The sequence below is a fragment of the Lemur catta genome, chromosome 17 (assembly GCF_020740605.2).
Source record: "Lemur catta isolate mLemCat1 chromosome 17, mLemCat1.pri, whole genome shotgun sequence".
In the NCBI taxonomy this organism is placed as follows: Eukaryota; Metazoa; Chordata; class Mammalia; order Primates; family Lemuridae; genus Lemur; species Lemur catta.
The window spans coordinates 29,424,088-29,440,299 of record NC_059144.1 but is presented as its reverse complement, the minus strand read 5'-3'; positions in this window follow the sequence as shown (position 1 = coordinate 29,440,299).

Genomic DNA, 16,212 nt, shown 5'->3' with positions numbered 1-16,212 from the left:
CAGTAAGCAACGAGGTGGGAGCTGGAACAGCAGCCTTTGAAAGGCCCAAGTTCAGACCCGGGCTTGGCCTCTGAGGAGCTGGGTGACTTGTTTCTTTTTCCACGACTGTTTCCTGATTCCTGGGATGCTCTGCCCACACTCCTCCTCGGCCCAAAGGACTTATTCTCCTAACTGCTGGAAGTGTTGTCAGCTGACAACTGAGTGCCTGTCCAGGAACTGCCTTCCCCTAAAAAGAGCTGCCTCTGCAGGGCCACACGTCCTTCCTGGGCATCCCACAGACGATACCTGGTTCACAGGGGCAGGGGGCATAAAGGCCCAGCCCCCCACTCCCGCCCACCCTGCTCCCACTCAGGCCACCTCTGAGGGTCACCCTGGCCAGCTGAAGCCCTTGCTGGGACTGCTTTACCGTCCAGCTCCTCCCCCTGCTCAACCCTACTAACTTGCCTTTCTGTCCAGAGGTGCTGCTCACAAGGACACTGCCAAATAACACTGCACGTGAAGGCCCATCTCAGAATCAGCTTCCCGGGTCACAAATCTGCAGCAACTCTGAATTTCCTTTAGGATGTTCCCTCCCCTATCTGTGGTAGGGTTTGGAGGTGATTTATTCCATACTCAGCCTCAGGCTTTTTTTTTTTTTTTTTTGAGAGAGAGTCGCACTCTGTTGCCCTGGCTAGAGTGCCGTGGCATCAGCCTCGCTCACAGCAACCTCAAACTCCTGGGCTCAAGCGATCTTCCTGCCTCAGCCTCCCGAGTAGCTGGAACTACAGGCATGCACCACCATGGCCTGCTAATTTCTTCTATATATTTTTAGTTGTTCAGCTAATTTCTTTCTATTTTTAGTAGAGATGGGGTCTCGCTCTCACTCAGGCTGGTCTCGAGCTCCTGACCTCAAGCGATCCTCCCGCCTCAGCCTCCCAGAGTGCTAGGATTACAGGCGTGAGCCACTGTGCCCAACCCCATGATCAGCCTCAGGCTTAAGGCATTAGGAAAAGCCCATGTTCTCTCCATCCCCAGGCCACACTGATTTCTGAATTAGGGTAAAATATAAGAAGTCTACTGAAGTTTTCGGCAAAAGCAGCTTTCTTAATTTTCCAGAAGGTCTACCAGAAGAGATGTCCTCCGCCACTGGGTGTGAATGAGGAACGTGCATGGGGCCCTTGAATTACTGACAGACATCTTGTGATGATGAGGAGAGAAGCTTGTTGAGATCACAGCCACCCTGAGGAAGTGGAGGCAAGAAATAATCACAGGATTTGACCTACCAGCTCAAATTACACCTGCCTGACTCATCTGAAGACGGCCTTTCTCCAGATTATTGTTTAGTACACTTCAAAGTTCCCCACCTGTAAAATGGCACTGATGTCACTACAGCCTACCTCATGGGCATGTTTTGAAGCATGAATTATCAACGCATCCAGTATATAGAAGGTGCTCCACAAATGTGAGTGATTCATATGGTTTTCAAAACCCATGGCCGATTTACATGATGGTAGACAAGGAGTTTCCTTTAAGCAGGGGTTCCTTGCAGGTGCAGGGGTTTTTTCTTGGACAATTTGGGCTTTCTTTCAACTTATGGTTTGAAGTTTGATCTGGAGCTGAGATTTTCAAACAATTTTTAAGCAGTGGCATTTTTAAAAACTGAAATCTCATGTGGAAACCGTAGACATATATAGACACAATAATATTCGAAAAAACTTGTAAAGCACTTACGATATGCCAGGTAGCCTGCTTAGCACTTTATGTATAGGTTATATGCAAATGTACATATGATGTAATATAGGAGTTCACTGAACCCTCCTTACAAGCCCGTAGCTGAGCACTGTTACTATCTCCATTGTAGATCTTGGGGAACCTCTGCAATGTATTCACCGGAGTACAGAGGATCCCATGTGGCATTTGATGACTATGACTCTCCATTTATTCAGAATAACGGATACTTTGAATCCAGCTTTGGGTCACAAGATTTTTTTTCAAAAGCAGGAAATAGAATACATGTAGCACAAACAGCAGAAAGTAATTACACACACACACAGAATACATTCATTTCAGAGCTTGAGCTGGGTCTCTGTGTGGCTGAGAGAGTTGTGGAGAGATAGCAGCTCAGTCACAGACCACTTTCACATTCCAAACAGGCCTGAGGGACACAGTTGAAAAGGGGAAAGTCCAGATCAAGGAAAGGAATGAACATTGCCTTATATAGAAATGTGAAATTTTATATCCACTGGGGAGAGGCAACTGTGCAAATTATAGGGTATATTTGGAAAACATTTCATTTCCTCCTTTTGGGCTTAGATTGCACTGAGAATTGATGTCTGCGGTTGGGAGATTGCATGTGTATTTGTGTGTGTGTGTGTTCCTTCAATTCCCTCATGGGCAACTAGGAAGTGTTTTATTTAGTTACTTACTTTTGGATACTAAAGGCATCAAATGAACAACTAGGAAATTAAGAGCTGTGTCTGCAGCTACACTGGTAGGGAGATTTGGAGTTCAGGGTTAGGAGTTAGAGGATCATGTTCACACCAGACTCTTCAGGGAGTCTTAGAAGGCCGCAGCCTTTGAGAACTGTCCTGACACCCCCAATGTGTTGCTCAAGACCAAATAAATCAGCCTCAGGGCCATATACTGCACAGGATGATACAGGGACAAGGACCCAAGACCAAGTCCTATGGGCAGGGGGCTGGGGTTTCCAGTGGGCAGCAGAGCTAGGAAGGCAAGGCGGGGAAAGAGGATCTTTGACAGAGAGGTGGAGATGAGTTGGTTGGCGGAGGCAGATTTAGTAACTGAGGTGTGCCGACAAGCAACCCCAGTGAAGAATTGAACTTTTCAGAAGATTTTCCCTTAAACTAGAAGAAAATTCTTGCAATGATTCATTTTAAATTGCTTCCCTCAGATGTTTCATATGTAGTTTGAGTTTTCCTCCACCATTAAATGAAATTTGATACTCCTTTATACCTTGTGAATCATGGCAATTTGGGGAGGATGGGACATGGGGGACAGGCCGCAAAAAGGTGTGGTAGTCCAAGGCAGAAAAATGAGGGACGGTCCCCTGGGACCTAGGGAGCTGGGGGGACCCAGGAGGTGGCTGTCGGGCAACACTTGAGTGCCCTGCATGTAACAGAGGGGGCTGCCCTTCAGAGATCCAGAAAAATGAGTCGAGTTATAAGCATAAATGGGTCTATCTCCATGACTAGAGGAGATAAAGGAAAAAAAAAAAAAGAAAAGGAACAAAGCATGAATGGGGTCAAATAAGCTTTTTTCCCTCGCAGAGAGGAATCAAAAGGCCATTCCAAATATTTCTCTACAGAATTGAAAATATTTATTTGATACTTCCTGTGGTAGAAATGCAAAATTGTGTTGCTAGTCGTTGACTGTAGAAGTCGTGGGAACTGTTGTGTCTTAAAAAGAGACGTCCACTGAGAGTGGAGGTGACATCACTCTCTGTGGAAGGTTCATTATGCAAGTTGCCCAGGTCCGTGACATCCGGGTGCATTTTTTGGTAGATGTTGCTAAGTGGCAGGACATCCAGGTGGCAAGAAAGGAGCATGGTGTGGGATAGGAAAGGAAGGGCTCCAGCTCAAGCTGCCACCAGCCAGCAATGTCACCTCGCACATCTCCTTGGCCTCTTGGTGCCTCAGATTTCTATTCTTTAACATTGAGAGCACTGCAGATCCCACCATTAGAAACTCACTCTTTCAGCCTAAAGGCTTTCCTCCCGCTGAAATACACATGCCCCTAGGAGTATGCCAGAGATTGGTAAGCAAGTACAAAATTATAGCTAGATAAGAGGAATACATGCTAGTGTTCTATAGCACTGAACGGTAACTATAACTAACGTAAAGTTAGTGTATATTTTCAAATAGCTAGAAGAGCAGATTTTGAATGTTCCCGACACAAAGAAATGATACATATTTAGGTAATGGATATGCTAATTACCCTGATGTGAGCATTACGCTTTGTATATACACATCAAAATATCACATTCTACTCCATAAATATGTACAATAATCTGTCAATTAAAACTAATAACAAAAGCAAAACCAAAAGCCCCATCATTAGGTATTTATGGTAAACTGAATTTATGCAAGACTGGGCTTTGATGGAGGAGAAGAGGAATTGGAAGGGGTCTGGGTGCAGGACCCCTGAGACAGAGGATGAGCACAGAAAGGGAAGGTCGTGCCAACCAACGTCAGTTTTTGATTAGCTAAGAGAAGTAAAAATAAAGAGTTTGACAGTATTACCTTGTCAAGAGAACAAGGAAATAGAATCTATATATATGTCAAATCACAGCAGTAAGAGTTGAGATTTAATAAATATTTGTTCTATTGAAAAACAATTGCTAGCCGTGCTTGTTAAAAACCCAAACATAAAATCACCCTTGAGTTTCTTCCTGGGTTGTGGTGTGAGCCAAGTATACTTCGAAGTGGGATAATTAATTCCCTTTTTTCAGATTTTTCTCCCTAAAAATTGTGATTGGTCGTCATTTTCCAATGGAGTCATTTATTGACAACGTAGGAAGGTTCTATTCTGTTTTATCAACTTCAATGTCTGTGACCCTACCACTTTGAGAGGCTAAGGCTGGAGGATCTCTTGAGGGCAGGAGTTCAAGACCAGCCTCGGAAACACAGAGACCCCATCTCTACAAAAAATTAAAAAATTAGTGGGATGTGGTGGCACATGGCTGTAGCCCTAGCTACTTGGGGAGCTGAGGTGGGAGGATCGCTTGAGCCCAGAAGTTCAAGGCTACAGTGAGCTGTGATCAGCCCACTGCACTCCAGCCTCGGTGACATAGCAAGAGCCTGTCTCTAAAATAAAAAAAATAAAAAATAAAAAAATAACTTGGCCAATGATTAAAAAAAAAAAAAAAAAAAAAGCAGTGGAGAAGGTGACTTCATAGGTCCCTTCCAGCTCTGCAATATTTCAGATGTGTGTCTTGCCTCACTTTCTGAAAGTGGGGGTATCTGAAGGAGACTCATGTCCACAGGACCCAAGTAAAGAAGAAGGCACAGAGCTCTGGGTTGGCCAATCTGACTGACTCACTGAGGCAGAAACACACCCTGTTAGCATTTGTTGAGCAATAGAGGGAGAGCTGTGTCTTGTGTCTTGTTTCTCATGGCATTTCATAAACTTCCTTCAGAAATTCGCCAGACACTGTGACTTATAGATGGAGCTGATGTAATTTTCTACATAGAAGTTAAACTGAGCAACTCACTGCAGGGCTCAGAACAAACAAGTCCCTTTAGAAGCAGCCAAGAAAATGGTCTTAACAGATACAGCGTGCTTGGGCAGTTTAGGGAAATCTCTCAGCCCAGTCATCTTATCCTTATGGTTTAAAAAAAAAAAAACACACAACAAAAATGTTTCTCTTGAAATTGTTTTAAATTTTTAGTTGGGTCTTAAACAGACTTATAAAAGTGCCAGGAGACAAAATACATAAAGTAGTTCAGCCCTGAATGAAGCTTTCTTCCTCACAGAAACAAATATAAACAACTGGGCACATTTCCTCCTCGGTGTTTCCTCAGGGATACACGAGCCTGGGATCTTTTACCCTTGTGGTATCTGGTGACTCACTTTCCATATGCAAAAATAATTTTAGTTGCCTAAAGAAGATTTGCCAGTATAGGCCTGTCCTCTGCAAAATAGATTTCTTCCCAGAGAATTTTATCTATCCATTGTTTCATGACTTATTTTAAAGCACTCGAAACAGTTTTGGTTCCTTGGGGGATGATTTGAATTCACTGAGCAGAATATAGGTTCCTTTGTGAGCTAGAATTTTAGGGTCTATAACACAACAAAAGTGATTTATGGCTTTTATAAATGTTGGAAAACAGGAGTTCCAGTGGGTTAAATTCTACTGCAAACTTGCTGCTGATATTTGTGATCACAACATTCAGTGATTTATTAACAAAACAGAAGACATGCTGTTTTACAGTATTAGAATAGAATGCAAATTCCTGAGTTAGGTTTTAGCCACCCAAATGACAACTGGGAGTGCATAATTATTAGGAGATCTGTCATCAAGTCAGTGTATATGACACAGGTTCTCACCACAGAAACAAAAGTAAGAAGTTGAACTGTAAAGGGTATATTTTCTGGATGTTGATATTGTTTATGAATGTAACAATTTTTAAGTGCTAGAATCTAAATCTGGAGTTTCATTGATACACTCATATAGAAGAATTTGAGTTCAAACCTTCTCTGAATTCTACTAATATCCATCTCATGGGACTTTGGTCTTAGAGGAGGGGAAAAAAAAGGAACAACAATAAACTCTAATGAAAAACACAGGAAATGAGACTTGTGAGAAAATTCTCCCAGTCTTTACGTGCTCGGTTAAGTGCAGCTGTGTCACTGAGGGCCAGGGTTGCAGCAAAACAGAAACCGGGTCGCTAAAGACTTTCCACTGACGGGAGTCTCAAGATTGTCCTTATTTTCAGTTTCAGATGCCGATTTGCCATATCAAATTTTAGCTATGGGTGCTATTGGGATGACTGGTCACATCCAGCAGGGTTCCCAGTTCAGAGAGAAGCAGTTCGATGTGTATGTTGTTTTTGATTTGTCTCAAATCTAACAAGTTCCTTAAAAGTCTTCTAATTCTCTCCTTTATGGAAAAATTGGGCTGGCATTTTGACTATGGGAATAACTGTGATGATGGAAAGAAAAATGTAGCTAAAAAGGAATAAGGGAGGAAAAAAAGAGGATGGTCCGGGAGGTCACTCTGATGGACAATAATTAAGCTAAGACCCAGAGGAAAAGAAAGCCAGCATGAGAGAAGTAGGGGAAGAGCCTCTATGATGAAGGAATAGCGTAATTAAGACCCTGAGACCAGACAGAACTAGTGCTGTGAGCCAAAGAGACAGTGGCATGAAATGAGCTTGGGGAGGTGGGTAGGAGCCAGGTCTGTAGCAGCTAAGGAGACAGTATGAGTCTATTTTTAATTCAAAGTGTAGTAAGAATGCATTGAAAGATGTTACGTAGACTGTGGACGATCTGATTTTTACTGTTTAAGGCAGACCTATTTTCTAAGTAGAGAATGGCTTCAATAGGGGAAGGAGATCAGGTGGTAATGGAGGTGGACGAGTCTGAAATGGGCTTTGGAGACAGAATCAACAGTGCTTCTGATGAACTGGATGTAGAGGGTGAGGGAAAGAATGACTCCAGATATTTCTCACTAGGCTAAATGAGAGGTGGTGCCACTTACAAGACAGGTAAGGCTAGGGTGTGGGAATAGGTTTGGGAGGTGAGAACCAAGAGCACTAAGAGATACACTGTGATATCTGAGAAATTGTCTAGTGGGAACATCAAGAAGGTGGTTGAATAATAAGAGTTTCACGTACCAGGAAGAGATCAGTTCTGGAGACATAAATGTTGATGATGTTGGCATCTAGATGGGACTGGAGCCATGGGATTTGGTAAGATCATGCAGAAAGAGAAGAGACAAAAATGTCCAGGATCCCCAGCAATTAGAGGCTGGATAGTAGAGGAAGAACTTACACAGATGGCCAAGGAACAAACGGTATCCCAGAAACCAGGAGTATTTCCAGAGAGTATTTCCAGAAATAGTGGGTGGTCAACTGAGTCAATGTTGCTTGGAGATCAGAAAAAACAAGACAGAAAAATGTCCATTGGATTGGGCAACACAGAGATCCATGTTGACCATGATGAAAGCAGTTGGGTGAGGTGGTAGGGCAAAAGCCAGGCCAGAGGGAAGTAGAGACAGCATGCAGAGGGCATTCCGCCAAGAAATTCAGCCCAGATGAAAGTAGTTTAAAAAACCCTTTGCTTCCCTATGTGTTGTGAAAGAACAAAGCTCTAAGGTTATTGTCATATTGCAGGCTGGTTTTCCCTTCCTGTTTTGATTGCAAAGTTCACTTTGCTTCAATTTTCAATTAGCACTAACTGGAAAATCACCTCCTTTCATCCCAGCATGAAACCTGCGTATTATTGTCCTGTAAAGTAACTACCAATTATGTTGGCACAAGTAAACTTCCTGAAAGACTGTGTCCTTGTTGAATAAAGATATCATTCAGGCGACCCTGATATCTTCTTGGAAGTTAAAAATATCTTTCCATCTTCATAAAACCAATTAATTATTCAGGAGAAATATTCTCCTTACAGTTTGGGCAGGAAATTGAAAACAACCTTTTAAGGGCAGGGACAGATTTTCTGCTGTTGCTAGTGCAGGAATAACTTTGAAAGTGGAGAAACTGCTCTGTCATTCTCACTTCTGTTTCACCTCCTCTTATCTTCTACAAGATGTGTCAGAGATCACCAGGTCTCAAGACCCTCCACTCCATTCCTAGCTCCTGGGCTCCAATTAATGCTGGATTTTTCCTTAAAATGCTCCTGACTCCAATATTACATACCTCCTTTGTCTCTTCTTTTTGCCCCTCAACATTAGCTATTCCTGGCTCAGTCTCCCAGTGATCCCCACTTCCTGGTATTCATGCCCTGGGGTAGTCCCCATTCTCACTGAATAGGCCTGATCTATGCAACCCATAGGATATTACAGAAATGACAGAGGGTGACTTGAGAAGCTAGGTCACAAAAACCATTGTGACCTCTTCCTTGTTCTCTCTTGGATTGCTTACTCTAGGGAAAGCCACCACTATATCATGATAACAGTAAAGCAATTCCTTAGGGAGGATCTGACACTTCCTGCCAATAACCAGCACTATATGTGTGCACCATCTTGGAAATGGATCCTCTAGCCCCAGACAAGCCTTCAGATAACTACAGCCCCTGCCAACATCCTGACTGCAGCCTCCCAAGAGCCCCAAAGCCAGAACCACTCAGCTAAACTGCTTCTAAACTCATAATCTGCAGAAACCGTAATATAAAATGTTTGTTATTTTAAGCCACCACGTTCTGGGGTAAATTTTATGTGGCATTAGATAACTTATACATCACTGAGATTCAATTACTAGGAGCAGCTCTACAACCTCCAAGAAGAGCTTGCATATTTTAAAGAGGATTGTTTTAAACTCAGATATGTAATTGATAAATTTCAGGAAATAAAAAAAGTGATATGAAAGATCCAAGGCAGAGGATAAAGAGAGGAGATCATTTTTTTTTCCCCTGAGTATATGTATCTTTTGAGATGCAGGAAAGAGCAGAAGAAACTAACACATAGTTAAGTAGGTACTGAGAGCCTGCCCTCAGATCAGACAGCTCCTAGCCTATATTTGTCAAAGCTTTCTTCCTCACTACACTTAAAAAACTCTTTTATTGAACTATGTTACTGGGGTAAATTAAAAATAGCCACTCTAGGGGAAGCCAGTCACCATGTGAGAAACCTAACTCTCCTTAACCCACCATGCTGTGAGGAAGCCCAAGTTAACCCTGTGGAGAGGTGCTTGAAAAGAGAGAAATGCCTGACCAGCTGCAGCTGTTTCAGCCGTTCTAACTGAGGTGCTGGACCTAACAGTAAAGAAGCCATCTTGGACATCTGGTTCAGTCAGCTTGGAGCTAACTCAAGCCCCAGCTGCCATCTGACTGCAACTGCATAAGAAACTGCTGTCAAAACCACAAGGGGGTTTCAGTCTAGGCCTAGTTGCTCCTTGCACAAAGATCCAGTTGCTGATATAATGAGGATGCTAAGGAAGAATTTTTAATACAACAGGTGTCTTGTCAGGAGAATGGGAGAAGTTCCCCCAAATCCCCCTGTCAGACTAATGGAGATCCTGGGCTTTGTAAGGAGGGGCCACATGCCTTGGGGTACGTGGAGAAGGATGGTAAGCCCTGGCATCAGGAAGTCTGCCCTGGAGCCTTCAGAATCTCAACTTTTTTGTCTTGCAGAAAATCTTCATTTCTGGGAAACAACTCAAAAGGTCAAGTAGTTAGTTAAGGGTGAAGATTATAAAAATCAGATAGGGGTCCTTGAAATTTGTTCACGGAGCTGGTTACAAAACCCTGAACAAGAACCTCCCAGCTGAGCCCAGTCAGCCAACCAAACTGAGAAAGATAATAAAATGGTTGGTTTGGTTTTTTTTTTTTTTTTCCTAAAGAGATGGGGTCTCACTATGTTGCCCAGGCTGGTCTTGAACTCCTGGTCTCAAGCGATCCTCAGATCTTGGCCTGCCAAAGTGCTGGGATTATAGGCATGACTCACCATGCCTGGCCTAAAATGGTTGTTGTAAACCACTAAGTTTGAGTAGTTTGTTCTGCAGCAAAAATAATTAGGACAATGAAATAAGGAATTGATCAGAGATGTACTAGGAATCCTTGTTGAGGCTGGTGATCATCAGTTTGTAATGGAGCCATTTTGTTACCGAAAGTTTAGCACTTGTCCCTGAGGCTGCATCAGAAGAATGAGGACAGGTGGTTCAAGGAGAAGGAAAGAGAAGTTTATTAATTTGCCAGCAAATGAGGAGGTTGGCAGACTCCTGTCTCAAAACACCAACATCCTGTTGGTGTACAGAGGTGGTGTACAGAGCAGAAGTACAGAGCTTTTACAGGTTCTGATTAATCTCATAATCCCATTTTTGGCTAAGACAATCTCATGACCTCTGTCCAGACAATTCCCTTGAGCCATCTCCTGTGGCACAAAGAACAGAGGACACTCTCCTGCCCCTCCCGACCACTGGCCTGAGTCAGGGATGTAGATTTTAGTTCTCAAGAGGGGCGAGGGGATTTGAAGAGACAGAAAATATTTTTACCCTTTTTCAGGCCATTCTCTCTGTTACAATTTGTCTGGCTGTGTGACTTTCTCCAGCTCAGCTTCTCAGGTTCAGGAGATGAGCGAATGAACCACAGGACTTATGCAAGATTTTCATTTTACCACAGGACATGAAGAGACATCAAATACCTTAGTGGTGATAAATGGGCATTCAATAAAATTGGGTTTGATTGAAAAGGAGAAAAAGAGTCCAGAAAATGAAGGTGTGCTGCCCAAAAACTTGTTATCTAGGGCCAATGTTGCCCAAATAATTAAGCTGTTAAAAAACAACAACAAAACAAATAAACAAACAAAAGCTAATGGTGAACATTAGCATTTCCTCTTCTGAACTCTTGGGCACCGTGTTTCACAATTTTGTGTCTTCTGTTGTAATTACTTAGGCACTTGAGTTGTTCCCAGCTATAAGACGGTGACATCCAATAGGGCAGGGGCTATCTTACTCTTTTGGCATTCCTGTAGCCCACTGCCCAATGCTTCAATCAGGCCTTTAGTAAAAGTTTATAGTGCTGCTAGATATTTAAATTTTAATAAGAAGTATCCATATCTTTTTATTGCTAGTATTTTTCTTGGTCACGAAAGAGAGTGCTGGAAGCTTTCAAAACCACTGGGAACAGGCTTCCCGTCACTGTTTTTGGTTCCTTGAGCCGTCCTCTTGGTCAGGGCAAACTCCTCATTCTTGGTGTAGCTCTTGACTTCGGTGAAGACTTCCAATGGCAACTACTTCAGACTGGGATGTTAAGTACATCATTTAATAATGAAAAAGCTTATTCTTTATAAAAGTAGGAAAAAAACAGGATGATTTTTTTTTCCCCCCAAAATGAGGCTTTGGCAAGGTCCTCTGGCTGGCAAGGAGATGGCATTTGAGAGTTGGTCCCCCTGGGTGGTTGGTTTCTACCGGATAGCCAAGAATTGGAGATTTTCTTTCAGAAAACAGGGACATGCTATTAAGGAGGTCAGTGGGTCCAAGTTTATTCTCTTGGCTTGTACCACCCACTATTCTGAGGCTGTTCTAATTGGAGAACAAAGAGTAGGACTTATTGTCTGGTGTTTCCATAGGTGCAGTCTCAATGTTTGCTAAAAGTCACTAACTCCACAGCAACCACTCCCAAACCATTGAAACAGGCCTAAACCCATCCTGTCTGATAAATAGCTGCAATTTCACAAAACAAAGTTAGAAAAGTAAATGCTAAAAGAGCCCAACATTTCCTTTTAATAACTTGGTTGACTGAGCAAGAAACAGGCAGATGTCTACAGAGTGGAGTTTTTCATCTCACTAAGTATCTGGAAACTCTTCAACAGATTTAAAACAGAGATAATCAAAGGTAAATACCCTACCATACCAAAGCCTGAGCACCGGGCAGGAAACATTGGCTTTCATTTCTCTAAAAAGGTAAAGATCAAAGGTTATGCTCCACATACTTTAAACAAATAAATTTATTTTATCACGCCTGTAATCCTAGCACTCTGGGAGGCCGAGTTGGGAGAATCACTTGAGCTCAGGAGTTGGAGATCAGCCTGAGCAAGAGCAAGACCCCGTCTCTACAAAAAATAAAAAAAATTAGCTGGGCACGGTGGCATGCACCTGTAGTCCCAGCTCCTCAGGAGGCTGAGGCAGGAGGGTCACTTGAGTTCAGGAGTTTGGGGGTGCAGTGAGCTATGATGACCACTGCACTCTACCCCGGGTGATGGAGTGAGACTCTGTCACAAATAAAAAATAAAAAAAAAAAAAAGGAAATTGAACTCCCCTCCTCACTCTTTTTACTTTCATATAAAAAAATAAAATAAATTTAGATGACTTAATACCCTGAAAACCAAAGCAGCAGCCATATTTTATAATTCTTTTTTCAGCCATAATTCTACAATCTCATTGCATCAGAGGAAACAAATGTGTAGGATATTTTGTGAATCTACTGTTACGAAAACTCGGCACTTGTCCGTGAGGATGAAGAACAAGGACAAGCGGTTTGAGGAGGAAGGAAAGAGAGTTTACTTTGCTGGCAAAGGAGGAAATATGGTAGACCTTCTCATCTCAAAATCCCAAATTTCCTGAACATTCACAGAAATATAGAGCTTTTAAAGGGCGGGTTCTCAGCTCCAGGCAATTACAGTTGATAATTCTGACCATCCTATCTCCACTGAAGACAATCTCATGACCTCCGCCAAGGATCTCCCTTTACCAAGTTGGGCTGGGCCATCTCTTGTTGCACAGATAAACAAAAGACTTACCCTGCCCCTCCCGACCACTGGCCTGAGGCAGGGATGCAGGCTTTAGAGACAAAATATTTTTGCCATTTTTTTCCAGGAGATTCCCTCTGTTACTCTACCATTCAACTGGGAAAACTTTTTTTGGTCATTTAAAGAACTATTTAAAGAGGGACAAATATGGCCAAGCGAGGTGGCTCATGTTTGCAATCCTAGCACTTTGGGAAGCCAAGGTGGGAGGATCCCTTGAGTCCAGCAGTTCGACACTAGCTTGAGCAAGAGTGAGATCCCATTCTCTATGAAAAAATTAGCTGGTGTGGTGTGCGCCTGTAGTCCTTACCTACTCAGGAGGCTGAGGCAGGAGGATTGTTTGAGCCCAGGAGTTTGAGGTTGCAGTGAGCTATGATGACACCACTGCACTCTAGCTCAGGCAACAGAGAGACCCTGTTTCAAAAAAAACAAAAAAACAAAAAGAGGGATAAATATGTCTCTCAAGAAAAGAAAAATAGGCCGGGCGCAGTGGCTCATGCCTGTAATCCTAGCACTCTGGGAGGCCAAGGCAGGCAGATAGTTTGAGCTCGGGAGTTCAAGACCAGCCTGAGCAAAAGCGAGACCCCGTCTCTACTAAAAAAAACAACATAGAAAGAAATTAGCTAGAAAACTAAAAAATACATAGAGAAAAAATTAGCCAGGCATGGTGGCACATGCCTGTGGTCCCAGCTACTTGGGAGGCTGAGCCAGGAGGATTGCTTGAGCCCAGGAGTTTGAGGTTGCTGTGAGCTAGGCTGATGCCACAACACTCTACCCTGGGCAACAGAGTGAGACTCTGTCTCAAAAAAAGAAAAAAAAAAAAGAAAGAAAGAAAGAAAAGAAAAATAGCTCAGAGCAGTCTGAGCTATGTGAGTTATGCAAAATTTATCAGGCCCAGAGAGACAAGAGTATAGGACTTCAGTCATTCCGTTCCCCACACCTGCACCCATCCCTGGGGGCAATTGTTTAAGGTCATTTTGTTCTCAACTGGCTGCCTCACCCATTATCTTCAAGTTCCTAGAATTTGTGATACAAAAAACAATGTATAGCTGATCAACAGCTTATATTCTTTTGTCCGTTTATTTATTTATTTAGAGATGGGGTCTCCCTCTGTCACCCAGGCTGCCCATTCATAGCTCACTGCAGCCTCTGGGTCCTGGGCTCAAGCGATCCTCTTGCCTCAGCCTCCCAAGCAGCTGGGCACCACAGCGGCCATTTTTTTTTATTTTTTGTACAGACAGAGGTCTTGCTTTGTTGCCCAGATAGGGCACAAACTCCTGGCCTCAATCCATCCTCCTGCCTCAGGCTTCCAAAGTGCTGGAACTTCAGGTATGAGCCACCAGGTCCCTGGCTTACTATTTTAATGTAAATTGTTGGTAAACAACTCAGAAACTGTCTCTTCTTTTCCTTTAAAAATCCCCTTGGGGCCAGGCAATGGAGTGAGACTCTGTCTCAACAAAAAAAACCAAGGCAATTGAACACCCCTTCTCACAACTCCCCTTCCAAAAAAAAGGTAAAAAACAAAGGATATTTATCAAAGGATAGCTTTTTATGGGATAAATTTTGCTTCATGGAGAATTTTATTACATTTCCTTTGTATGTATCATTTTTCTTCTAGCATGTCTCCAGGAATCATCACTCCACAATGACTTTGGGAAAATCACCCTTGTGTTCAAGGTTCTAACGGTTTTACAGCATAGAAAGAGAAAGTCATTCAGGTGAACAAAAATAAAGAAGGGTGTGTTAGTACGTTTTGTGCTGCTATAAAGGAGTACCTGAGGCTGGGCCATTTATAAAGAGAAGAGGTTTATTTGGCTCACAGTTCGAAGGCTGTACAAGAAGCATCGTGCCAGCATCTGCTTCTGGTGAGAGTTTCAGGAAGCTTCCAACCAAGACGGAAAATGAAGGGGGCGGGTGCCTCGTATAGTGACAGAAGAAGCAAGAAAGAGAGGGGGAGGTGCCAGGCCCTTTTAAACAACCTGCACCCAGGCCAACTATAGTTTATAAGCTTATAATCCCAGTACTTTGGAGTGCTTCAGCAGGAGGATCACTTGAGGCCAGAAGTTTGAGACCAGCCTGAGCAATATAGGCAGATCCTGTGTCTACAAAAAATAGGAAAATTAGCTGGGTGTGGTGGCATGTGCCTGTAGTCCCAACTACTCCGGAGGAGGAGGCAGGAGGATCCCTTGACCCCAGGAGTTTGAGGTTGCCGTGAGATATGATGACACCACTGTGGGTTTGGACTTAATTTGCTCTTTTAGCCCAGATGACAGAGCAAGACCGTGTCTCAAAACAAACCTAAACAAAAACAACCAGCTATCTTCTGAGAGAACTCACTCATTATTGTGGGAAGGGCACCAAGCCCCACATTCAACATGGGGGATCAAATTTCAATCTGAGATGCTGGGTGCGGTGGCTCACGCCTGTAATCCTAGCACTCTGAGAGGCTGAGGCAGGAGGATCACTTGAGGTGAAAACCAACCATGAAATAATGTTGACCAATAAATACCTCCTCATTTTGATAAAATATCTTAATTTCCCTATGCCAAAGCATTCTCACAAGATATGGTCCCTTAGGAGAAGAAATAGTGCCTGGTTAGTAAAATACCTACTCCAAAGTGCAAATATGCCAAACAAGATGGGCTATTCACAAAAATTATTAATCTAGCCCTTTATGGCAACAACAGGCAGCATAGAGATTTAAAAGAAAAAAAAAGCCCACATCAACAATCAAAGGATGTATGTAGTGTATTGTGTTTCTCTAATCAGATTGAAACAGCTGAAATGGAAAAAATCTTTTTTGCAGGCTTTTTTTTTTTTTTTGGCCATTCTTAGAATTCCTCTACATTACAGCTGAGAAAATAGGCCTCATGACATGCAGAGCCAAGTTATGAATCATTCTACCTAAATAAATAAATAAAGCCTGAATTTGAGCCAGACCAGTAAGTCCTTCAATCTTTCAATCCAGTAACTGTGTGTGCTGGTAAATATCGAACAACTCTCTCTCCAAGGAGAAAGGCTCTGATTTATAGTGCTTACTAATGGTTTCTGATTCCCATTATGGCCAATTTCTTTTTTTTCTTTTCTTTTCTTTTTTTTTTTTTGAGACAGAGTCTCACTCTGTTGCCCGGGCTAGAGTAGAGTGCTGTGGTGTCAGCCTCGCTCACAGCAACCTCAAACTCCTGGGCTCAAGCAATCCTTCTGCCTCAGTCTCCTGAGTAGCTGGGACTACAGGCATGCGCCACCATGTCTGGCTAATTTTTTCTACATATTTTTAGCTGTCCAGCTAACTTCTTTCTATTTTT